The sequence below is a fragment of the Oratosquilla oratoria genome, chromosome 20 (genome assembly GCF_046742065.1).
Source record: "Oratosquilla oratoria isolate Oo_2021 chromosome 20, ASM4674206v1, whole genome shotgun sequence".
Taxonomy (NCBI): Eukaryota; Metazoa; Arthropoda; class Malacostraca; order Stomatopoda; family Squillidae; genus Oratosquilla; species Oratosquilla oratoria.
Window position 1 is genome coordinate 48,403,271 of NC_134796.1, and position 25,989 is coordinate 48,429,259.

The window sequence follows — 25,989 nt, forward strand, 5'->3', positions numbered from 1 at the left end:
TTCAATGCAGGGTATTGCATCCATCAATTTAAGTCTGACGTTTATGTGTGGACATTGTGACGAATGCGGATAGGCGGTAAAGGGAACACGGGCTGAGGGAATTACTTTTATTCCTAACTAGTTTCGCCTGAGTGGCTTCTTCAGAGAAATGAAGAGGACACTCAGGCTAAACTAGTTAGGAATAAAAGTATTTCCCTCAGTCCGTGTTCCCTTTACCACCTATCCACACTCTGACGTTTATGTTAATCACTGATACGGATCCTTCACTCCAGGTGTGTGCATATGTGTGTGTGTGTGTGTGTGTGTGTGTGTGTGTGTGTGTGTGTGTGTGTGTGTGTGTGTGTGTGTGTGTGTGTGTGTGTGTGTGTGTGTGTGTCTCTAAACAAGAGATCTCTAATACAGGTTTCAAGGAAGCGGACAGCTAGTAATGCATCAAGTTTCTTGCCACCGATTCCAGTGTCGTAAAAAGGAACTTCATGCCTCTATTGATGTATTGGTATGGCACCGGAAAGGAGTTTCCAAAGTACGTTCAGGTACCTCTCATAAGGACACCCTAAAAAAAAAAAAAAAAAAAGAAGAAGAAGAAGAAGAAGAAGAAGAAGAAGAAGAAGAAGAAAACGAAGGGCGGAACAGCGATTGCTGACTCTTCCAAAAAACCTTCAATATATTACAAATTCTAAAAGTCCTATACAAAATAGAAAAAAGGAACCATTAGTCCAACCAGCAAACTTACAAACTGTTGACATCTACCCAGGGACATAATAATATCTCCCATCACCAACCAAAACACAGCTTCAGAATATCAGTCGTCACTTTGACAGCATCACACGAGGCGCCACGCGACGTGGCTCCTTTATCTTCGACCAACTTACTCGTACATCACTTCATCACCAGACGCACCCATTCCCATCCGCCAGATGTATTGAGCAATTCTCATTTATATCATCGTAACCTTACGACCGATACTGTCTACATCAATTATAAATTTGCGACGTCATTTCAACACCTGATGGATAGATGTTACAAGGGTTTGGAAACGTCGCGTTATATCATTTATTCCATATCTTCGGTTCGATTTTTCTTTACCCCCGATGAAGTTAAAAATCTTTCTACCAACTGGTTAAAGGATGTTTAAAACAAACGGCGAAAATACGAGCAGGAAGCTTGGTAAATAATGCCATCCGAACCATCAATTTTATTGAAACCTGAATCTGTTCCTAACAGGTCTCGACAATAAATTCTTCAAGAATAAACTCGGTATATGTATATTACATATATATATATATACATATATATATATATATGTGTGTGTGTGTGTGTGTGTGTGTGTGTGTGTGTGTGTGTGTGTGTGTGTGTGTGTGTGTGTGTGTGTGTGTGTGTGTGTGTGTGTGTGTGTTTCCTGGCTTCCAAAGTGCTACCTTTAACCTGTGTAGGGCCCTATCCGTAGGGAGGGGGAGGAGGAGGAGGAGGAGGAGGAGGAGGAGGAGGAGGTCATATAAAGTGTTCAAGAGGAACAGCAAGGACGTTAAAACACATCATGTTGGCTCTTGTCTTGATTACCGAAGCGTACTTCTCGTCTCCTCCTCCCACCTTTCTCTGCCTTGAGGAGACATTTGTTGGGCGCCAATGACAGGAGGCGAGGATCTAGAGGTGGAGTGTTCGTATCCGCTAGAGTCAACGCATGACTTCAGTGAGGATGTCCGAAGGATTGAAACCCCAGATTCCGACAAAGATGACCATGTCCCACCACCTGGAACGGGCAACAACTGAGATCCTGAGAGAAAAACGCTCATGTTTTGTCATACATTGGTATTAGCAGGTTCAGGAACGTACTGAACCTCTTTGTCAAATGTCTTTTGTTGTCAGTAATTGTAATAATCTTTTGACATCAAGGACCATGCTTACTCGTCCATAGATTAGATCTCTGTATCTTCCGGTCTCCTATGTTTCCTTAGTGGTGGTGTGAGGTTTAATACTCTTAGGGAGTCTGGAACAAGTTCCTGTATGGAGGTTACTGAGTCATCCTCCTATCCACATTGGCACCCCGGGGCTACACCCAACAACTCCAGCCTCACAGCACACTAACAAACGATACACTGCCAGGTGACGTAAGCGCGTACAATCCAAATCAGTTTAACACAAGATACTAGGATAAGGACCCCATAACCTAAATATATCAAATTCCAGCAACTATCCCGCCAGACAGTATAAAGATGTCCTCACCTTCCCTGCAAACACAAATTTGGAAACCATACATAAACTCACCTCAGACCACTTTCCAATAAAGACCGTCACATAACAATTCCAGATTAGGTCTCTATGAGTTATTAATCGAGAGTATCAGTTACTGGATAAATGATCGATTACAAAAAAAGGAAGATAATGAACGAAATATTTCGAGTACATTTACTCGAAGATTGTCGCAAAACCGGAAACTTTCATTATAGTAACGACCACACGACGATCCACCACGACAATCACTTCAAAGCATAATTTCTAGATTACGGGATGAAAAGGATTCAAGGGGACATATTTGGTAACAATTCCTGCTACTCCTATACATGTCCCACTCCCTCATCTATGGCATCGTGGGCTAGAAGCAGACGCAGACATTTTCTCCTAAAGAGAGCAGGGTCAGAGGTAAAGGAACACCGAACACCGAACACGGACTGGGTGCCATGTTGCAGAAGATCTTTAAATGCGACGCTTGAGCCAAGATGTCAGAAGGCATCAAGGCCTCCGGGAGAGGTCTTCCTGCTTGCCCTCAGCCGATTCTTCTTTCGGCGCTTACCAGAACGGAATCTGTAGAGGTTGTCGTCGCCATGAAGAGAGCTGACTGAGTTGTATAGACACGGTAAAGGAAACATGGACTGGAGGTGAAACTTTTATTCCTGACGTTTCGTCTATCGACTTTCTTCACCTCCAGTCCATGTTTCCTTTACCGTGTCTATACAACTTGTTTACATGGATTTTCATCAGAGCTGACTGAGATAGCCTTGGTCCCTTCAGAGTCTTACCCTCAGACGTCTTGGTGACTCACGTTATCCTTACTATTTCGGGGGGGGGGGGGGGAAGATAATGACGAATTGGTAAACCCACGCTAAAAAAAACGATAATGGTAAAAAACGCAAAAACAAAAACATAGAAGTAACCAAATTGAATGGCTTTCCCTTGCACAACAGCCATTTAAGGGGAACTTCCTGCATGGCTCCAATGCTGAGAAATTGCTGCTGAGGTCAAGAGTTGACCTAACACAAACCGGGGGGAGGACTCACCGAAACAAACACTCAAGCCGAAGGGTCAATATAGAGTAAGAAAGAAACAACTTTCTAATCATAGATAACAAAAATCTAAGGAAAGAATCACTTGTAACATTGTTACGAAATTTAAGATTTCGTTAAAAAAACAAAAAAACAAAAATTGTACGTTGCATTTTCTTCCGGGTCATGTTTGTATTCCTCTTCCACTACTTTATCTTTTCCACTCCACTCCCCTCCCTCCCTTCCCTCCCCTTCCTTTTCCCCTTTTTTTCGTATTTCTTTTTCTTTTCTCTGAATCTCAATTTACTCTCCGTCACTTTCGCCTTTCTCCACACCTTTTCATGTTACCCAAACATCAGCGTTATAATATTTTCGTATTTTCCTGTACTACCACATCCTCCTTAACATCTTCAGTGACAGAGAATTCCGTAATGGATAATACTTCCTCCGTTTATTCTCTCTGCAGCCAGGTTGTTTGATAGCTTCAGCTCCTATAGTCAATGCTATATGGATAAACCCGTTTCGTGGCATTTTTTCTTGTATTTTGGCTGCCGCCAAGCGATTTTATTCATCTCCATATCACTTCAATAACAACGGGGTTAAGACCACACCCTCTCTCCTCGTTTGTCCTCTTCTCTCTCTCTTCATCTCCTCTCAATTCCAACCCTCTCTTGTGCTGACCTCTTCTCTTCCTTTTAATCTTCTTTCTAGTCTTGTCTTCTGACCTTTCTTCCCTCATCCAATCCTCCGCCTCTCCCTCCCTCCTCTCTTCCCTTCCTCCTCTCTTTCTTATTCATTCTTTCTCTTTCTTTCCTTTTCATGCTCATTCTTTTCTCTCGTCGTACTCTCTCTTCCTTTACTCTCTGTTTCCCCTCCTTTCGTGGACTTCATTCCTCTTCAGATTTCATTCCTTTGCAGACTTCAATCTTCGCTCTGCGTATCCCTTTTCTCTCGTTCCTCTGACATTCCCTTTACACCTTTTCTTTTTCTTTCTCCTCCTCTCCTCTCTTCGAGTCTCCGTATTCCTTTTTGCAGACTTTTCACTCTTAGGGCGGCAAGGCAAACCTCCAGACTTTCTTTGCTGGAGGAGGACTTCAACCCTCCACTATACCCCCGGGATCGTCTACAACCATCGAAGATGATGCGAAGTGTGAGGTAGACTGAGACTGAAAGTATATTTGGTCACTGTTAAAACTTCCCTCCAACTATTTAACAATAACTTCATTCTTCATGTTACTATTCCAATCCCACGGTGATAGAGAGTGATGGTAGGGGCAGGAAATAATCTCTAGAAACCTTTCGTCATAATCTATATGGTAGGCGGTGCAAGACCATTGGTCAACGTGTATTGGACTCAGAGAGTAGTTTAGCTCAACAACAGTCTGTACGACTGAGCTCCCTATTTCTTCCTATCCATTCTGTTCACCTCACAAGAGCTGATTTAAAGATAGCTCCCTTTATTCTCACCTGGTTGTAAAGTCGTACTTGATAAGGTCATCCTCAACTACGGCAGTAAATATGATGATAAAGACAACATGAAATGGAGGGAGCAACAGACGACCTAAAATCAAAGCCCGTCTGTTGCATCCCGGCCCGGCCCGGCTCCACGACATGTTAACGGAGCATTGGGGTATCCTTGTACAAGTAGTACCAAGTTACTATGACAACGCGGTGGTAATTGCCCCTTCTCCCTCAATGAGGAAAATTATCTCCTCCTCTGACGAAGACTCCTTAGAGGCGAAGAGATTGACCACTAATCCAATATCCCTGGGCGAAATTGGATTCCTGAACTTGCCATGCTGTACCATATCGAGATGGAGTGAACCTTGGCATAGACTACACAAGCATATTGGCCCTAAGTACCACCAGCAGACCATCTCTTGCTGCACAGTGCCCTCTTTAACGTAAACAGAGATTTCGTCACTTCGTGTGCAAAACCTCAGCAATTGTAGACCAAAGGAAATGGGTCCCTAATTGTAGAAATGGAATCAAGAACCCAAAACGACAAATTCCAGTTCCTCTCAGCCCTTGCTGATGCCCACATCTAAATCAAACTAGTGTGGGAATAGTCAATATCCCAGGGCTACGTGACTCCTCAGAGAAAACTTTTTAAACGACTCTCTAGTTAAAGAGTCTATATATACACCAAAAGGCTCCATCCTCCTTATAAGAGTATACATAAAAAAGAAAATGAAAGATGTGAAGATGCTAATCCCAACAATGATACTGACTTTTTACTGAGCCCAACTCCCACACAGCTGTTTCAATTACCAGCGCTTTGGACACACCAAGGAACAATGCCACACGTCCAGTAGGCATATGCATGCACTGCTCGGCCCCTGCAGACGCAGCATCCCCTTCATAGTGCACAGTCTACTGCTTTGATCGAGAAACCTTCTGCCTTCGAGAATTAGAACAGTTTTCAAGATGCCCAAGTCCGAGTGAGATCTGTGATTGTGCCTCGTTTGCTATACCACACGTCTTACCAGAAAGCCTAACCTACACAACCCCTCGCAACAAATCCCCTACCTCGCACCGCACCTCTACACTTAAGCAACAGTCACACTACATCTAATCTATGGAGACTCAACACCAGCACCTTTCTCTTCTCTCCGTACTTTTCTACAAGAAACAGGACTCCTTTCCAAACTGCCCCAAGTCATATAAACATCCAGACGTGGCACATCACACCATTCCTGTACCCAGTGACTACTCTGCCGTCACACATCCCGCCCTCTAACTAGCTAAATCAGCACCATGGTTACAACCCGACGCAGCGCGACGTTATCCACAAAACAACAAGCGCTGGTGGACCCTCACCAACAACACTGCTGTCATTAACTCCCAACAACTCTCAAACTCTTTCTCACCCAGTATAGGGTACTGACTACATCATTTTTATGTAGTCATTATTAAGTGGATTTGTGACATTCCTACGGGTCAGTCACGCAACGTTATTTTACGGACGGAGAGTGGTCTCCGCTGAGAAGAGTAATCCTGTGGACGTAAATTTCACTAATTCTCCTTTTTGCTTCACAGTGAAAAAAGAGAAAAGAATAATCAATAAACTCTGACAACTGCAAACCAGTAATTCAACAATACTATTTAATAAAATGTCCAAACAAGCTAAAGTAAACAGTGGTGACAGTACTAGTATTCTTGCTACTGCCAATATTACTACAGTATCGTCACTATAGCATTAAATCAAAGGAGAAGGAGAATAAGAAAGAGGAGGAATGTACAGGGTGGCTAAATGATACGAACTTAACATAAATTTAACACTGTATTAATAACAAAGCACTACAAACAAGCGTGTTTATTCTTCGGAAGCAATACCAAGACTGTACTCACGCGGCCACGCCAAGCCAGTTGGCCCGTAAGCATACAGAAGTTCGTTTGGTTCTCCCTACAGATTGTACATGGATTGTATTTAAATAATATAATAAATAATAAAATAAACATCCAACAAAATATATTATAACTATATAAAGGGGAGAAACATACAATTATCAATTAAACAATACGTAAATATAATGCATAATAATTGTACGATGGCACAACATACCACGCCATTACAGGAAGAGGGAACTACCCGCCTCTCCTTTCCTCGTCTGAAATTTGCCTTTGTCCACCTTAAGTCTCTTGAACTATCTCATACTTTACCCTTCATCTTTGTTCCTCCCTCTCATTTTCCTTTAACCACTTTTGCGCCCTCCCGTCCACGGTCGTCTCTAAAGGGTCATTCACACGGTCAAACGGTCTGTCAAATCCGGTTTGTGAAACAGGTGTTTGAAAATATGTTTGACCGTGTGAATGGGGTATTTGGTTGTCAAACACGTTTGACAAACGTGTTTGACAACCAAATACCCCATTCACACGGTCAAACGTCACTTCAAACACTTGTTTGACAAACCGGGTTTGACAAACCGTTTGACCGTGTGAATGGCCCTTAAGGTATTCTCCTTCCCTTTGCTTTACTGCCGTTTTCTTTTCGATGTTATCTTACCTCTACTTCCATCCCTCCTCCTTCCTTGTCTGTCATCCTTTCTTTCTTTCTCCTTCTTGCCCTTCCTCCATTCCTACCCTCCTGCTTTTGTCTCTCACGTGAATCATTTCCTGCCAACCCTTCCTTTCCCTGTTCCTTTCTTTCCAAACCCTTCGCCCTTCTCCATCTCCATCCCTCCACTCTTCCTATTTTTCCTCACTTTTGTATCTTCTTCCAGAAATCCTTCATACCAGGAGAGCCGCCGCCGCCGTGCCCTACTCTCCCCATCCATCCTTGCAAGAGAATCCTGTCCAATCCGAGCCTTCCAACAGATTTTCGTACATTTTCCTTGGCTGCGCGCGTTTTCCTATATCGATTCGCCAAAAAAACAATTCATCACCTCTTGCCAGGCTTTATCTTATTAAGACTTCTCTCCCACTTCCCATATTCTCGTGGAAAGAGTTTATTTTAGAGCAAGATAACATTCCCCAATATGGCGCAGGTATAATGGCTTACAAAGATGTACATGAATCGTCATTTTTCCCAATTGACTGACCAGCAGTAAGCGAAATGACCGACTCTGCTTCACACTTCTTCATTTTATGTGTTGAGGTTGACGTTTCTCTTCAGTGAGGGAAACGCACGAGTCTGTATGTCCACAAAAAACACTCCTCATTTCCTGTGGAGATCGCCGCTGACCACGACGTCCCAGGCAATCGCTTTCTCCTCTCAGAGCTACTGACGGCGATCATCGACGAGCCTCGCTGCCTGTCAGCCCACCTGAACGACCGTCGCTGTCCCGGTGTCTGTTCCCGACGACCGTCCGAACCAACCGCTGTTTAACAACGCCATTATTTCCCGACTGCCTGCCTGTCTAGGCGGACGCTGCCCCAAGTGTGTGTATGTTTGTGTGTGTGTGTGTGTGTGTGTGTGTGTGTGTGTGTGTGTGTGTGTGTGTGTGTGTGTGTGTGTGTGTGTGTGTGTGTGTGTGTGTGTGTGTTCTGAGACATCGTGCCAAGTTCAGGAAGGTGGCAGAAGAAGGATACACGGGTCTTGTTCCGATTTCATTTCTGACACCTCAAAAGAACCTCACAGCAAAACCGGTCAGGAATATACTCGGAACTAGAATCGTGTCTTCTTTTGCCACTTTTCTTATATATATATATATATATATATATATATATATATATATATATGTGTGTGTGTGTGTGTGTGTGTGTGTGTGTGTGTGTGTGTGTGTGTGTGTGTGTGTGTGTCAAATCAGCCATCTTTAGTCCACTGCTGAACAAAGGCCTCTTTCATAGCATTCCATAATTCACACGACCGCGCCAACCTCTGTCACGCCACTCCTGCAAACTTCTTAATCTCGTCTCTCCACCTTCTGTCTGGTCTCCCTCTTCCATCCTCCCCATCTCGCGGCGTCCACTTAGAAACACACTTCCTCCATCGCTCATCAGTCGTTCGCATTAACTTACCTACCCAATTCCACTTCCTCTCTTTTGCCGCCTCTACACTAGTTTGTTCTCTCACCCAACTTCCTCTCTTTCGGTCTCTCAGCGTTATTCCCCTCCTTGATCTCTCCATTCTCCTGTGTGCATTCCTTAGGTTTGTCTCCATCGTCTACGTCAGTTTCCAAGTCTCACACCCATAGATTATTGCTGGCAGAATGCATTGATTGTAAACTTTACGTTTTAAACATAAAGGTAGAGAGCTTCTCAGGACTTTATTATACATACCAAACACTTTCCAACCAATTATATTTTTTTTCGTTATCATGATTAATTATACTCTTTAACTTCTTCAAGACTCTCACCATCGATTATAATCTCTTTACTTTGAACTTTCGTGTTGAACATTACTTTGGGTTTACTCTTATTCATTTTTAAACCTACTTTGAGACTTTCCTTGTTTAGATCACTCAGCATATCTTGCAAGTCTTCTGTTCTTTTTGAAAAAAAAAAGAATAATGTCATCCGCAAATCTTAGGTGGTTAAAACATTCGCCATTAATCTTCAAACCTTTCTTATCCCAACTGAACCTTCTGAAAATCTCTTCCAAGCAAGCTGTAAATAATTTGGGTGAAATTGTATCGCCTTGCCTCACTCTTTTCTCGATCTTAATCTTTTCTGCATCTCTCTGTAGTCAAATTACAGCAGTATCTTTCGCATAAATCTTTTCTAAAACTTTTATAATAAGTTCGTTTGTACCCTGCTTCCGTAGCGAGTTTAGTATCGCTATTTGTTCTACCGAGCCAAAGTCCTTATCGTGATCTACAAAAGCTAAAGAAAGAGTTACATTTTATTCTGTCGTTTTCTTGATTAGTTGGTTCATCGTCTACAGATAGTCTAGAGTCAAATATCTACTTCTGAAGTCTGTCTGTTCTCTTGGTTGGGTTCCATCTAAAACCTGACTTAGTCTATCTATAAGGATCTTGGAGAGTACTTTCTACACATTTGATAACAAGGTAATTGGTCAGTAATTACCAAGGTCCTTCTGGTATCCTTTTTTAAAGCAAAATCACTATAGCATTGCACCAGGAACTTAACACGAACTTCTTTTCCTGCGTCTTTTATAAAATCTATTGATATACACACCTCTCCAGGTGCTTTTGCTCAATTCATATATTTTGGAGCAAACTCTACTTCTTCTTTTGTAATCTTTGGTACACTACTAACGTCTACACATGAATTTACTGACTCAATTACGGTCTTCGACGAGTAAAGCTCTTGGTAAAAACCTTCTACTCTTTTTAACATTCTGTCTCCGCATCTAATGATCTCCCCATTTCTATCTTTCAAACATATCATTTGCTGTCTCCCTAAAGCATGTCTGCGCTCGGTCCCTTTAGTACTTTTACCTTTTCGAATAGTTTCCTTCATTTCACCTATGTTTATACTTCTTTTCTCTGATCTCTGCCTTTTGTTGATAAGCTTCTTTATTTCTACTCTTTCTATTTCATCTCCCCTGATTTTAATTTGCATGGTCCTTCTTCTTTTAATTGGGTCATTTGTAGCTTTGGAGTATTTGTTTTCCTTCATAATTTTTTGTCCATCCTACTTTCTCTGCCGTGGGACGCCCCGAATAACACCAGGGTTCCATACATAATTAGATATATGTTGATTGCTGGGAGGTGTTTTCTTATCAACACGGTTTCCAACCATTTTGAATTTCTCTTATTGTTATTCTTTGCTATTATTATAGTACCATTATTCAAATCCTGCCGTAACATGTTCGCCTTATATACTTTTGAGATGTGTGATTTCATTGCCTCGTTTTGCATATGGTATGTAAGTCTTTGAGACAAAGTTTGAGTTGCGTGGCCAATATAATCTTCATTGCAAAGGGCACTGCCTTTGTTGAAAGGGCATGATTATTGGTACACATTATAACTTTGTTTTAATTCATCTTTTACTCCTGCTAAGTCATTCTTCATAACTAATGATGAGGTTCTGGGGTTTACAGTTATGTACGATTTCCTTTAAGACTTTTTCATTTTTTTTTTTTTTTTTATGCGGATGAGATAGTACTTAGATAGTAATTATCTATATTATTCTTGATATTCTTTATAATACATAGAATAATACAAATATTTATTATCAAAGTACTATGTACTTTGAATGATATAAGTATTTACTATCAAAGTAATTACAGATTTTACAGAATATCTTCGGAAACTTCTCACCGGTAGTAATTCCATGAATTCTACTAGTTAATATTTGTTTTTTACTCGTTAAGAAGATGTATGTTTAGAATTTGCACCCCGGCTATTACGGAGGTAAAAGTTTCGTAGGAATAGATAAAAAGTGTCGTAAGTAATAAACAAAAAACGACGATTTTTTTCAGTCTGGTCATAATATCGTCACTAATTCGGTCGCTCAGCTCTAAGCCAAAGAGCTGAATGAAATAGCTTGGCCCAAAACAGGAGTATAAATAAAAGTGACATTTGTGGCCGGGGATGGTGGGGGGACTGGGGTGGGGTTCGGGAGGGGTTAAGACTACGACGACCTGGATGACAGGAGGTGAAATGAAAAAAGGAACACTGAGTCATCTTGAAAAACGTTAGTGCGTTCCTACTTTAACCTGACATTGATTTCCACCTCTCTCTCACTTCACTGCCACACATAATCACACACACGCATAAACACACACATACACACACACATAACACACACACACAACACACACACACACAACACATACACACACACACACACACAGACACACACATACACACACACACACACACACATACACAAAATCACCTCGTGGTCGTCTTTGGTGCAAATTCGTGGTCGTCTCTATGATTCCCTGCATACTGTTTAAGCCATTGGCTCGATGCCCATCCTTCTCGACCTCCCTTCCTCCCTCCTTCCCTCCATCCATCCCTCCCTCCCTCCCTCCCTCCACGGGCTGGGAACGTGAATTTCAGTCCAGGGAGGTCTGTCGAGGGGGATTTCCCAGTGCGCTGTCGCCGGGCCTAACTTTTCCGCGTAATATATTTATCTTTGGCAATGGCGGATAAGTTGCGCAGGCTTCGCCATTGCCCACGGTTCGTCCTCCCCGCAGGAATAATTTGGGTCGTCACCTGCTGGTTAACGTTGGAAGCCATGCAGTACATACTGCTGCAGTCATTGTTTTTTTTTTTTTTTTTTTTTTTTTTTTTTTTTTTTTGCTGGGTGGGGTGGTTAGGGTACAAGGAGTTTATTTTGATATCCCCTATTCGAATGTCTCTCGTCAGGCAATATTCAGATTTTCTGGAAGATTTTCAGACACTTTGTCCGTAAGATTATACCATTTCTGCATTTATGACCTGATGGATAGTGCCTCAGGACGTGAGGAAATCTCAGGGATGGTAAATATATTTTCATGTTTTCGTGATTATGAATGGGACGGGTGGAAAGAGTAGTGGAAGGAAGTGAAATGGGTGGGAATAGGTACGTGCCTCTGAATTAGTTACCTCCCTCCACTTCCATTCGGTGACGCCGACGTAGGCGTCATGAGGAGTAAGTGGGTACGCGATGATGCCGATGTCGGCGTCTAGATTATATTTATTGTAGCCGTACCTACGTAACCTCCATTCTCTCTAAACTGGCTTCATCATATTTTCTATGGTTATCAAAATTCACGGGTGAAAGAGAACGAACGATTGAGCACTGACTTTATTTTTTTATAATGCGATTATTATGACGCAACATCGCACGTCGGGCAGCTAATGCTGCCAGACGTGCGATGTGCCCCGGAGTGAAGAGGTTATAAGGGGGGGAAACTTATGGTATAAAGACATATAGTGATTATGAGTATACTCAAGAGAAACATGTCCTTTACGTTTGGTTTTTAGTAATATTTTTTTCTTTTATTACAGAATCGTGCACATGCTTTTTTTTTTCGTTTACGTTAGCCGGTTATCATCACACCCATTTTTACTCCATTCTGTATAAACTTAGAACAACAGAGGCGCACAGTCAGTTGTCATATTCTCTCATCATAAACAAGTAGCGCGTGGTTTTCTTTACTCTTTCCAGTCATTCGAAAATGCATGACTTTACAGGTTACGTGTCTATATGAACTTCAGTTATGTATTTCACATACAGTCGATACGACTCTACCTATATTCACACACACACACACACATATATATATATATATATATTTATATACTATATGAAGGAGTGATTGTGCCTACAGCACTGTATGGGTCAGAAACATGGAACATAAGAGAGGAAGAGAGGAGGAGTGGAAATGTGTTTGAGATGAGGTACCTGAGAAGTATGAAAAGGGTTACTAGGCTGGATAGAGTGAGATACGAGGAGGTGAGGAGGAGAACGGGGTGGAAAGGGAGTTGGGAGATAGGGTTGATGAAAGAGTTTTGGGATGGTTTGGACACATGGAAAGAATGAGTGATGAAAGAGTAGTAAAAGAGGTGTGAAAGGCAGAGGTGGAAGGAGTGAACATGAAGGGGGGACCAAAGATGAGATGGATGATGGATGGGGCAAAAGGGCATTGGGAAAGAGGGGAATGTCTGTTGAGGAGGGACGGGAGAGGATAGAAGATAGGGGTGATTGGAGAATGGTTGTGTATGGATGACGCTGTGATGCAGAAGGGGAGTGAGTGGGGAACGGGGGGTGAGGGAGTATGTATGCAAAATAAATTGACGCGGCCCGAAGGAATTTCTCCCCGTCTTCTCCATTTCTGTATGAGGGGACGGAGAGGGGGGATCGCCGATTTAATGAAGCGGCCTTGCTGTGGATGTGCTGAGTCTTGCGACACTGCTTCTGACTCAGATCAGTGAGCGAGATGCAGGGATGACCCGTCATCCAGGAGGAGCCAAGAAAAGTGAGAGGGAGAGAGGGTGGATGGGGGTGGAGTGTGGAGATGGAATGGGTAGGAGTAATTTTGATGTCTTTGTTTTTCGGCTACCTCCCTTGTAAGGGGAAAAAGCCTCTGGTATATGTATGTATGTATACACACAGACACACACACACACACACACACACACACACACATATATATATATATATATATATATATATATATATGTATGTATGTACATATTTATATACATATATGTATGTGTGCATATTTTCCCACTTCTTCCTAATAGAGAAACATATAGTATATGGAATTACAATATATTCGTCTGTAAATTCATGGACAGCATTTTATGCCCTTTTTCGTTAGTTCATATATAAAGTTACAATAAGTTATTATGCTATGTACATATTGTCTGACTTCAAACAATGCTTTATAATCCTTACTATTGTAATACATTTACAAAAGCACCACACATTTTACAGAATATCAACAGAACTTTTTTATATTAGTATTTTTTTTGTGTGTGTGTGAATTTTGCGGATTACTTTTCCTTTTCAGCTTGCAAAACATTTTTGTTTTTGCATACTCTTTCCTGTTTGCTAACAGAGAAAGTACCATATTTCATATTACAGTATTCTAATGTTTAAAATTATGGACAGTATATTTTCTGTCCTTCTTTGTTAGGTTACATATAAAATTACAGAGTACAATACTACATATGTTTTATGAATTCAAACAATATTTTGTCATATTTATTTAATGATCGACCTTAAATTTTACTGGAAATTTCCGGAGCAGTTTTGGTATATATTTTTTTTCATAAAATTTATTTGTTTATTTCATTCATTATTTTATTTATTTATTTATTCATTTATTTATTCATTTATATATTTATTTATCTATTCATTTATTTGTTTATCTATATATTCATTTGTTTATTTATCTATTCATTTATTTATTCATATATTTATTTGTTTTGTTTATTTATTTATGTTTGTTTGTTTGTTTATTTATTTATTTGTTTTTTGCGTCTAATGGTTATAGGGACACCAGGAACACACCAAAAGCTAAAGCAAGGGAAATAAACTCAATTTGATGGTGATTTTACTCCGGTGACAGTAAGTTATGCTTACCTTGCTTTATTAGAATATTGTGCACTAAACCTGAAACTGATCTATGACTATAATAAACACAAATCTATCTTTTCTTGAAACCAAATACAGCTGTAACGCACAATACATACAAGTCGCCAGGTACGGAGACCCAAATGATGTCGACTGTAATGCAGCTTGTTGCGACTCTCTGAGCAACGATCTCGCTTTCTCTCCTCTTCCCGATCCTAAGTCTTACCCATTTTCGTACGTTTGGCTAAAGTTAGCTTCCATTCTTTCGGTACGTACTGATGCGCTGTCTATCTTTTGCTCAACGCAGACTATCCAGGATTCTTCAACTACTGGACCTGTTTATTGGAAAACATACCAAACCCGTCTTTCTTTGTCTAAAATATTCATGTACAAAGATATCAAGGTTATTTACTACTTGTGGTTTCCTTGCTCCTTTAAAAATTCGATAGATAGAATAACTTTCAAATGATTCTAAATTACCTGGAACATCTAAAGTAATCCAAAGACTCCTATGGACGTCTCGGAGACAGAAGCAAGATCCCAGGTATTTTTCTTACTTCTCATCCCTCATAGTCTATAATTTTTTTCTCCTTTTGGTTCTCCCCTGCAATAACCTCAGGTCTGTCACTTGTCTAGGTGTATCTTTACTATCTCAAAATATCTCCATGGGCATGGATTTTATTTTATTTTCATTTTATTTTACTTTGTTTTATTTTTTGTTTTGTTTTGTTTTATTTTCCTTACTTTTATTTTATTGTTTTATTTTATTTTATTCTATTTTATTTTATTGTATCTTTTTATTCTATTCTATTTTATTTTATAATTTTATTTTATTTTATTGTATCTTTTTATTCTATTTGTTGTTTTGTTTTGTTTTGTTTTACTTTGTTTTGCTTTTTATTTTATTTTACTTTACTTTATTTTATTGTTTTATTTTATTTTATTTCATTTTATTTATCTTTTTATTTACTTTATTTCATTTTATTGTATTTTAATTTTATTTATTTTATTTTATTGCATTTATTTATTTATTCATTTATTTATCTATTTATTTCTTTGATTATTTATTTATTTATCATATATCTATATATATATTTTTTTTTGTCCTTTTGGTACTACCGACTAGATGACACAAGGCAGTAATTCTCAGATTTCCCTTGGATCAGTTACTGCTTTGACAATAGATTACAACAACAAAGTATCTCGACAGGAGACATTTGTGTTCATAAGAAGGTCGCATGTGGAGAAAGAATAAAACAGAAACAAATAAACGGGATAACTATTTAGTAAACATCACAGAGGAGTCTTATAACTTCAGATTGTACTCCAATCCATCGCCTGGTTTATATTAAGTATAAAAACATTCTCAGGTCTTATGATATCAATTCCCTTCAAAATATGAAAGGCTTGTATCAAGTTCTCCCATGTGCTCGCACTTTTTCCGTGAAGATATGTTAAAAAATATTAAGTGGTTTTTGTGTGATTGTTTTCTGATATTTGATTCGGTTTCTCTGTGAATACAGATCGAACGCATTTCGCTGCTCGATTAAATCGTGTGACGTCATGCAGAACAAGGTTGATCAAGGACATTGATTACAATGTCCTCTGAACGCAACATAAAGATACCAGGCATTGACTCTGAATACTCAGCTTTATCAGACACACTGTAGTAGCATTAGTGTAGATAAACGTAGATTTTCTATTACCGTGGCTAGGCCACTACGTGTTGTTCAATTTACTGACCCCATGAACGTGCAGAGGTAGCTATACGAGTGTATTTTTATCACATACGAAAAATATTTAGATACATGCAAGTGAACCAGATTGCTTATATAGGTTGATCCTAACACGTTTTTTGCTGACCTACTTATCTTCTTTCCCCGTGACAGAAATGATGAACGACTGAACTACAAGAGACGCACTGATATGGATCCATCCGACGTCACTTACTGCCAACCAGTCAGAAGCCACAAAGATGATGACGTTTCAATGACGTATGTCCCCGCACCGACCAATGGTAAGCTTCCGTCACATCCTCCGATCAACAGGGCGTGACTTAAAAGTAATTCAAGGTCTGGACAAAATTCATCGAGGGGGGAGGGACGAGGGATTATTTCTATTGTTTTTTTGTTTTTTTTTGTGATAAAATACTAAATTAGATATATTTCTACGTATCCAAGTTCCAAGAATTTTAGATAAACGACTGTGTGGGGGCTGAATCAAAGTATAAATACGGACGACGGGGCAGTGGAGTAAAGGCGTTGAGATGAAGTAGATTCTCTTAACGAAAGAGAGAAAAGAAAAGATTCACCTAATAAGCAAAAACAATTCTAATAGTAAACAGACGAATGGTTAAACGGATGAGTGAAGTATGATGGAGTTCGCAGTCATTGGGTGGCGGTTCCTGTCCTTTGATCCTGTCTGTGGCCAGGTTTTCTTATCAATCCATCTCCTTAGTGACCCTTCGTTGGCAGCGATAAAGATGGAGCCACTGCTGCCACTGTAGTCTCTTAACCACCCTCCCCCCACTCCCACTCCCACACCCCCTCCCATTCCCACATTCCGTGCCGGGGAGTCCTGTCTGTCATGTGATTTCAGTTACCTTTGGGTCATTCCTCGACCGGAGACCCTCGAGGCCCTGACGATGCCGGCAACGGTCCTCGCACCTTTCCCATAGGTCCCTCACGAGATCATACGATAATTGGTGGACTACTGTTTTTTTTTGTTTTTTTTTGTTTTTTTTCTTTCTTTCTTTCTTTTTACGGTCAAGTAGGTGCAGGTGTGGACACTGAAATTTGTTATAATTCGTTTAAAATAAAAATAAATAAAAATTTGCGAACACCATGACTGACAAAGGGGAACGCCAACCAGGTAACAGGGAGACGATTCTCTCCCACGTTATTCCTTCGGGACCCCGTTCCCGTTCCCATTGTACGTTCCCAAAACGTAATGGTAATTATCCATGAGGTGGAAGGATGACGTATATATTTATTTGTTAATTATTTGTCTGTTTATTATTTGCTTGATTTTCATTTATTATCATTTGTCAATTTATTATTATTTACTATTTACCTGTTTGTTTATTATCTAACTATACCTATGCATTTATTCATTTTATTTATTATTCTTTATATTATTATAATTTTTATCTTTTTTTTTCATCATTATTATATTTTTTCGCATCCGACCTAGTTATGGACCAAAAGGTCTCCTATCGGCATGCTCCGCCTTTATATTGTGGAAAAACAGAGGACACGGGGACAGAACTCGCCTCGGTATTCGGCTGGCTGGCTGACTGGATGCCACAGTCATGAATAAAATCACCTGGCGAAAGCCAGAATAAAAGAAAAAGATATATTTTCTACAGGAGGAGTTGATCGTGACTGGACGTCGAGACCCCCCTGCCCCGTCGTGGGGGGCCGTGGAGACGAACTGAATCGTGTGGACAAAGAGGACGAGTGGAATACAACCTCCACAGAAACTTCACATTAAACGGAACGAAAAGAAGAAGATCTGCTCACAAAAGTATCTGAAAAAAAAAATAGCGTTCATAACAAGCCTGCCCCATCGGAAGCGTGATTTTTTTTTTTTTTCTTTTTTTTGGAAATGGCGTAAAGATCATACTCGGCGAGTAACGCGGAAATTAAATCGGCGCAGAGAGATCGTGTAGTCATGTAAACACTTCGTGCCGTGAAGCATGACCCATGCCTGACCGGCCTCAACGTGGTCTACATTTAGCACAGAGTCCCCCGAACCTCCTCGCGATGAACACTGCGGCAATAAAACGGCTGTGTTCAGTTTGAACGTGGCTGTGGGTCAACGGCTCTCAACCTGTGGTTCACTGAGCTCTTGTGGGTCACAGTGGTTCACATCTAGGGACCTGAAACGAAAACTAGTGAGATTTTGTGGATATGCTAGGGTTCCCTTCGATGGCTAATGAACAGCAATTCATAAGCACGGCTGTAGATCAGTGGTTCTCAACCTATCGTTCAGTGAGCCCTTGTGGGTCACAGTGGTTCACAACTACGACCATAAAACGTTAAACTAGTGAGATTTTGTGGATGCACTAGGGTTCCCTTCACTAGTGGCGGGGTTTCTAGGAGGCTAATAAACAGCAATTCATAAACACGGGGTACATAAAGAAAGAGGTCGAGAACCCCGGCTATAGATAATCGACAAGTGGCACGGACTCCCCACAAGTAGTTCCCGGCAAACATCTCTACGAAAATGTTTCTGGTATGAGAAGGTGAGTTTGTTTGCGAGGAAGGAGGAAAGGACGGGAAAGAAAAAAAGGAACTGGCAGCGAGTGCAGCTGCACAGGATGAGGCAGCGGCGGAAATGACGATGTGGGACTGTGGAGCTGCCGGGTGGTGTGCATGATCGATTGCCGCCGCGTGACCAAATTCGGAAAGGGTACTCGAGGTGAGGACACGGAAAAACCCGTAGCAAAGGTAATGAATGACGGCGCTGGAGGAAGGGAGGGTGAGTTACGAGGCGAAACGAGAGGCTGGTGACTCAAGAGTGGAGCCAAGTCACCCGAATGAAAAGGTGAGAGAACGGGGGATGATGAAGAATGGGATGGCCGCTTGAATTATCCTCAGAAAACGGAGGACAAGAGGACCGAGGAGGTAGAAGGAGGAGGAGGAGGAGGAAAAAACGCGGGAAGGGAGGGAGAGAGAAATAAATGCCGGGCACCTAGAGGGAAAGGAGAGTAATGAATACAAGGTGAGGGGAGGAGGAAGGGGAGGAGGAAGAGGAGGAGGAAGGAGAGGAGGAAGGGGAGGAAGAAGGGGCGTAGAACGCTAGGAGTGCAACCGCGAGGGGAAGAAAGAGAAGAAAATCAAACCACAACTATAAAAAGAAATAAGGGACACAGGAGTGAACTTGTAGATGGTACGAAAGAGGAGAGAAGGGAGAAGAAGGAGAGGAGGATGAAAAGGGGAGAAAGGCGGGAAGTAAGGAGGGCGGGCCAATGACCTAACGATGAGGGGTTAAGTGAATCTTGAAGGGAGAGGAGGAGGAGGAGGAGGAGGGAGGGAGGGAAGGAGAGATGGAGTGGGGAAGATTCGGACGATGACCGAAGGGGCCTTGTGGACGTTTGCATCCCTCTGGGTGGCAGACGCTGTCGGCAGAGGACCTGAAGAGAAAAAAATCTCCTTTAGTCTCAGAAACAGCTCATGGCTCTGTTTTAGCCCTGTGTGCCTAGATCAAGTACTCAAAACCCATATATACTTTCGTTTTTCTGTGAGTCGTTTTGAGCTAGAATGACTAAGGACATGGCTTTGCTTAAATGGGAAATAAACCTCGATAAAACCTGTCTAGCGGCATTCTGTATTCCGGCATTCCATTAAGCTCCAATTACCTTTTGCAGAAACTGCAGTCTCCAATCACTAAAACATCACAAATGCAGAAGCCAATTCTCGAAAGAGTAGCGTGCGAACTGAAAAGCTTTCGATTGATAAACTACTCTGAGATTGATATAAACATTAGTTAGAAATGATTCGGTCTGTAAACTCTCATATGCAGCGGCTCTCCTGACAACAGGGAAAGAGTACCAAGGTCATCTCGTGACTTGATGAAACGCATTGGTCCTCACATAGGTCAAACGAGGTCGATGGACTCCAGACTCTGAGGTCACGGCTCTCACCCAAGAGGTCGAGTTTGGAAGTCTTCAGAATCTGTAGTGGATGACAGAATATTTCTTTTAGAAGTTAAATGAACTTCTGGAGGTTTAACACCGTTCCTAGCGCCAGGAATCCACGGTAAAACAGATCGAGACTCCCAGGAGACTATTCCAGAGAGACAAACCCTTTAAGAGAACCAGCAAAGCATGGAAGGATAAGTCGGTACCTTGGAGTCAAAGTCAATGTAGGAAGGTCGTCTCATCGAAAGAGGCGAACCCGTTCCCTGTTGGCCAGGTCCAGACGCCAGGGGGGGGGGGGGAGGGGGCAGGAGACGTCTATAAATACTGTCGTAACTTGGAATGGTGTCGCTATTGCAAGAAAGAGCGAAATACCTGGAACGGGCCCCATAAATCTTCAAGCGAGGACCTCGACAATCAGACACCTGTAACCCGCCACCCCTCCCTCCCCCTCCCCCTTTCCTCCAGCCACCTGAGTCCACCACCCCTACCCAGGGTGTTGCTGGGGTTCAGAAGGCGCATTCTAGTGTCCTCCTCCCCCCCCAAAAAAAAAGTTACAAGATGGGACAGGACATGTCTGTCTCTCCTCTGTTCTAGAGATTGTGGCAGATGAAGCGCTGGAAGCTGGTGGAGGTGTTACACAGGGAAGAAGAGGAAGAAGAGGAGGAAGAAGAGGAAGAAGAAGAAGTAGAAGGAGAAGAAGAAGAAGAAGAAGAAAGAAGTAGAAGAAGAAGAAGACGAAGAAGAAAAGAAAGAAGTAGAAGAAGAAGACGAAGAAGAAAAGAAAGAAGTAGAAGAAGAAGAGGAAGAAGAGGAAGAAGAAGAGGAAGAAGAGGAAGAAGAGGAAGAAGAAGAGGAAGAAGAAGAAGAAGTAAAATTAAAAGTAAAAGTAAAAGTAAAAGTAGAAGTAGTAGAAGAAGAAGAAGAAGAAGAAGAAGAAGAAGAAGAAGAAGAAGAAGAAGAAGAAGAAGAAGAAGAAGAAGAAGAAGAAAAGAATATGGAGACGGAAGCGAAAAAGAAGAGGTAAGAAAATCAAACACAAAAGAAAAAGGAGAAATAGAAACGAGAAGGGGAAGAAGTCGAAAAATAAGAAGAGGAAAAAGAAGAAGAAAACTAAATTGGAAGAAGGAAACCTAAAGGAAGAAGGACACGTGACATTGGTTAGAGGAAGAGGAGAAGGAGGAGGAGGAAGAGGAGGAGGAGGAAGAGGAAGAGGAAGAGGAGGAGGAGGAGGAAGAGATACAAAAGTAGAAAGCGTGAAGGTCTCAAGATCTCACGGGAAATATGATAGCGAAGATGAAAGAGGCGAGTCAGTTCAAAGTTTTTGAGATTCTGCCAGATAAACAAGTAAACAATCAATTTCATTATTTTTTTGCCTCGAGTTTGACTAAGTAGAAAACCCACGGCCCCACAGCGGCTGGAAACGGTCCTCTGGTCCTTCCACAGATCTCTGTGGAAAGAAAATTTGGACTGCTGTCCATGTCGTGGGTGTGTCGTCGGCTCAGAGTGGTAAAGGAAGGAGATCAGTCACCTGTTATCAACTCTCCATTTGAGAAAAGAAAAATAGAAATAGAGTTGAAGTTGCAAGAGAGAGATCTTGGGACCAGTCTTGAGACCGAGTGTCAGCCCACCAGGGCTGCACCTTCTGACGGGGATGACGGGATTGGAAGGTTATGCAAATGGCAGCTTCGCTGTTCGTTTTAAAGGGTCGCTATTACGTGTTCCCGAGAAAACAAAATGCTGTAATATCTGTAAATTGATCGTTTTGTTTGTTTTGTTTTGTTTTGTTTGCCTGTTTCGGTCCTTTTTGGCTTCTGTATTTTACATCAGTTATTATTATTATTATTATTATTATTATTATTATTATTATTATTGTTATCAATGTTATCATCATTGCTATTATCATTATCATTACTGTTATTGTTATTTCTATCCTCATCATCGTTATTATTACTATTGTTATTCTTATTAATAGTTATTATTTTTCCTATTGTTGATGTTGTTGTTATTATTATTATCAATAATAATATTAATAATATCATTATCAATAATAATCATTATTAATAATAATTATCATTATTATCACTATTATTAATCTATTATAGATTATCATCATAATTATAACTATTACTATTATCATTGCCATTACTATTATCATTAATATTATTTTCTCTGCATGGGACTCGCTATGAACAAAAAGGCCTCCTGTCGACATGATTTCCCACTATTGCCCATTGCAATTCAGTGTAACTGAGGCGCAGAAAAGACTCAAAGTCATCAAAATGAGGAAAAGACACTCTCGAGTTAGAAAACCAACGGAAGACGGGACTGAAGATAAAGCCTACCGTACATGAAGAAAGTGCAAGGCTTGGAAGTAGCGCACAACGCCATTATATGAAATAAAAAAAGGAAGTTACCAGTGGATTAGAAGTAAGAGGCAGAACAGAGAGGAAGCAAAGGCATGGAATACGTTCTAGCAGAAGACAAAGAACGTCAGGAGCGAAATGAATGGGTAAATAAGAAATGAAAGGAAAGCGAACAGTATGGGGAGGCGGACAGGAAGGTAGATAGAGCGTAAAGAAAACGGAAATGAGAGTGAGGATGACTAGGGACTGGTTAAGAAAAAATATCAGACGTAGCGATAATGGAATTAAAACAACTGATAAAAAAGAATAAATAAAAAGAATCTGGAGAGAAATGAAGATATGATAGAGGAGAGAGAAAGACGCGAGAAGAGGAAGAAAAGAGAAGGAGTGTAGGGAGGAATGTGGGAGGAGGGATTTGAGAGAAGGCTAGGACGACGACACGCAGGTACGAAAATTCTAGTTAAGCGTTTACTTGAAGTTTAGCCTTGACTGCGTTCCCCTTTGTCCCTGACGACCGTTCCAATGATGCGATTCATTATGTTAATGGAAAATGAATTATGCGCAAGTGAGAGGCCCTCCCAGCTGGAGTAGATGAAGCAGGATAGTGACAGCAACATCCTGTGTAGGATGTGGAGTCGTGGAAGGTAACAGAGACAGTGATGTGGTGAGTTAACACATCATGGTAAATGGGTATAGTCTGTAAAGGAAGGACTATATTAGACTACATACATATATATACATATATATATATATATATATATATATACACATATATATATGTATATATATATATATATACATGTATATATATATATGTACACATATATATATATGTATATATATATATATATATATATATTTTTTTTTTTTTTTTTTTTTTTTTTTTAGGCTGTCGACTCATAAGGTGATCATTAAGCCTGATTTGAATTTGTACAGTCTCGACGTTGTTGTGTGTGTAACTACAAAGATTTTCCGTCCGCAATCACATAAATCATATACAATAAATATATAATTACTTTGTACAATTTATACAATAATGTCACACTCAGATGCTTTTCACCTTACAAGGGCCATCCTAGCATGTGGCAACATTATTTACAACATATAATTTTATTAACATGGATACACACTATGTTTCTTACGTTACGGTAATTTTATTTTACAAAAATGCTACATGCGTTAAGGGGACACTACAGTAGTGGCGTGTTGCCACAATAGCTCTGTCTACTAAGATACAGGACGGACAGTAGTATGTAGATTCATCCACTAAGTGATTCTTACTCACGCAAGGCTATAGAGATGAAGGAAGAAGAGCTAGGAGGTATACAGTTTACCAGTGATCCTTAATGAGCGAGGGCCGCGCGATGATGATGGAAATAATTATAGTGATCCTTAATGAGATGAAAATATGGGTGGAGTCACTGGCACGGTGAACCGGTCATTACTGGAGTAAATATCGAGTGTTTTTATTCGACTCGTATGTTTGCTGCTTCTGACTGCCGTCAGGCGATTTTATTCAGATAAGGGAGAACCTGAAGGGGGATAGTCGATGTCACGTCATGGGCGGTGATGTTCAGCAGCTGTCTCGTGTGAGGATAGGATTGCGGCGTTAGGCTCGTTACACATTTGGCGTTTTTTTTACCGAGCGTTTTTTTTTTTTTTTTTTTACCGCTGCCGCTCTAACATAATGTAGCGGGAACACACTTGGCGTTTTTTTCACCCACGCCACACATTTGATCACTGACCACCGTGCAAAACGTCGAATGTAGTGGCAGTGAGCGGCTGCATTGCTGCCGTCGGAGGTAAAAAAAACGCTCGTCCATTTTGCCGCTCAGCGTGTCCCTCGCAATAGCTTCCTACGCGCCACTACTGGTACAGCGGCAGCGGTAAAAAAAAAAAAAAAAACGCTCGGTAAAAAAACGCCAAGTGTGTAACGAGCGTTAGAATCGAGACGCTCCCGGTCCCGGCCCATCTACCTTGCTACCCGTCCCAACATTGGAGCCACGATGACATGGCCGGTCATTAGACTTCTCTAGGATATCCTGAAGCAGTTTGCCATAGGGCCACATGCAAAAAGAAAAAACAAAAACAAATGAATAAGTGAAGAACAGAGGAGGAAGAGACGAAGAGAAAAGAGGAAGAGAAGAGAGGAGACGAAGAGAATGGAAGAAGAGAAGAAGATATGAAAAGAAGAGAAAGGGAGGGAAGAGGAGACAGAAAAAACAATATATGTATATGTATATATGTTGTTGTATATGTATTTGTATATATATATGTATATATATATATATATATATATATATACTGTATATATGTATATACATATATGTGAATGATATTGAGTTGCGGTTTTCGACACGCGTGGGAACATGGCGGCATCGTTCGTATCCCCCATAAGATAAGAAAAGGAGGTTTCCAAGAAGTGGTAAAGATAATAACCTAAGAAGAGGAAACGAAACGAAGGAAAGTAAAATTTTAATAATTACTTGGAATTGAGTAAATTTTTATGCTGAACCCATACTGAAGAAAAGTAATGTATAAATAGTCTTCAGGTATGATAAAACGTTAAAAAAATATCTTAATAATAATAACTCTCCTACCAAGTGTGGTGTACAGGGTACCTGGTAAAAGAAAATGTGACGAATTTCATATCAGTTAATCTTGAAAGAATTTTTTTTTAAACTAATATATCTCGGCATAAGTGCTGTGTTGAAGGAGCCTTGCCAAATAGCGTCCTCTTCCAAACACAAGGCCACTCATGACCCCCCAACTGATTGGGCTGGTTCCAGACGTATTGGCAAAACCCAAAGACTTGTACATTATTTGGAATAAATGTAATTGGGTCATGATTGATTTCTGGTACTCGTGCGGAGAGGTAAACATGACGAGTGTATTCTATATGTGATGAATTGCCGGCAGAATTAGTCATGAAACAATTAATCCTTTGCAAATTTTGTAGGAGGCCGGGGAAAGGTCAGGTGAGGTCATAGATCGGGTCACGGCTCCTCTCGTACCTGCCTTGCCAAGTTGTGTGCATATCAGTCTTCTACTTCTATTTCTATGTACTTTTCCTGGAGCTGTAACAAGTGTATTATCTTACAGAGTATGTATACATACATACATACATATACATATATATATATATATACATATATATATTATATATATATATATATATATATACATATATATATATTACACACAGGAACCCACAGTCGGAGAAAGAATAAACTTCGAATAAAGAAAAATCCTATATTTCGGCTATCAACTGTAGCCCTCTTCAGGAAAGTACCTTCTGGGT

At 40.7% G+C, this 25,989-nt stretch overlaps 1 protein-coding gene across 2 annotated transcripts in view; it reads left to right on the forward strand.

Annotated features, from left to right (window-relative positions):
* Positions 1–25,989, forward strand: part of fid (class I SAM-dependent methyltransferase fire dancer) — a 166,386-nt gene that overhangs the window by 110,371 nt on the left and 30,026 nt on the right. For both annotated transcript variants that reach the window (XM_076204069.1, XM_076204068.1), the window contains one exon: positions 16,571–16,698. The gene's annotated coding sequence lies outside the window, so the exon portion shown is untranslated. The remainder of the gene's footprint in view (positions 1–16,570; positions 16,699–25,989) is intronic.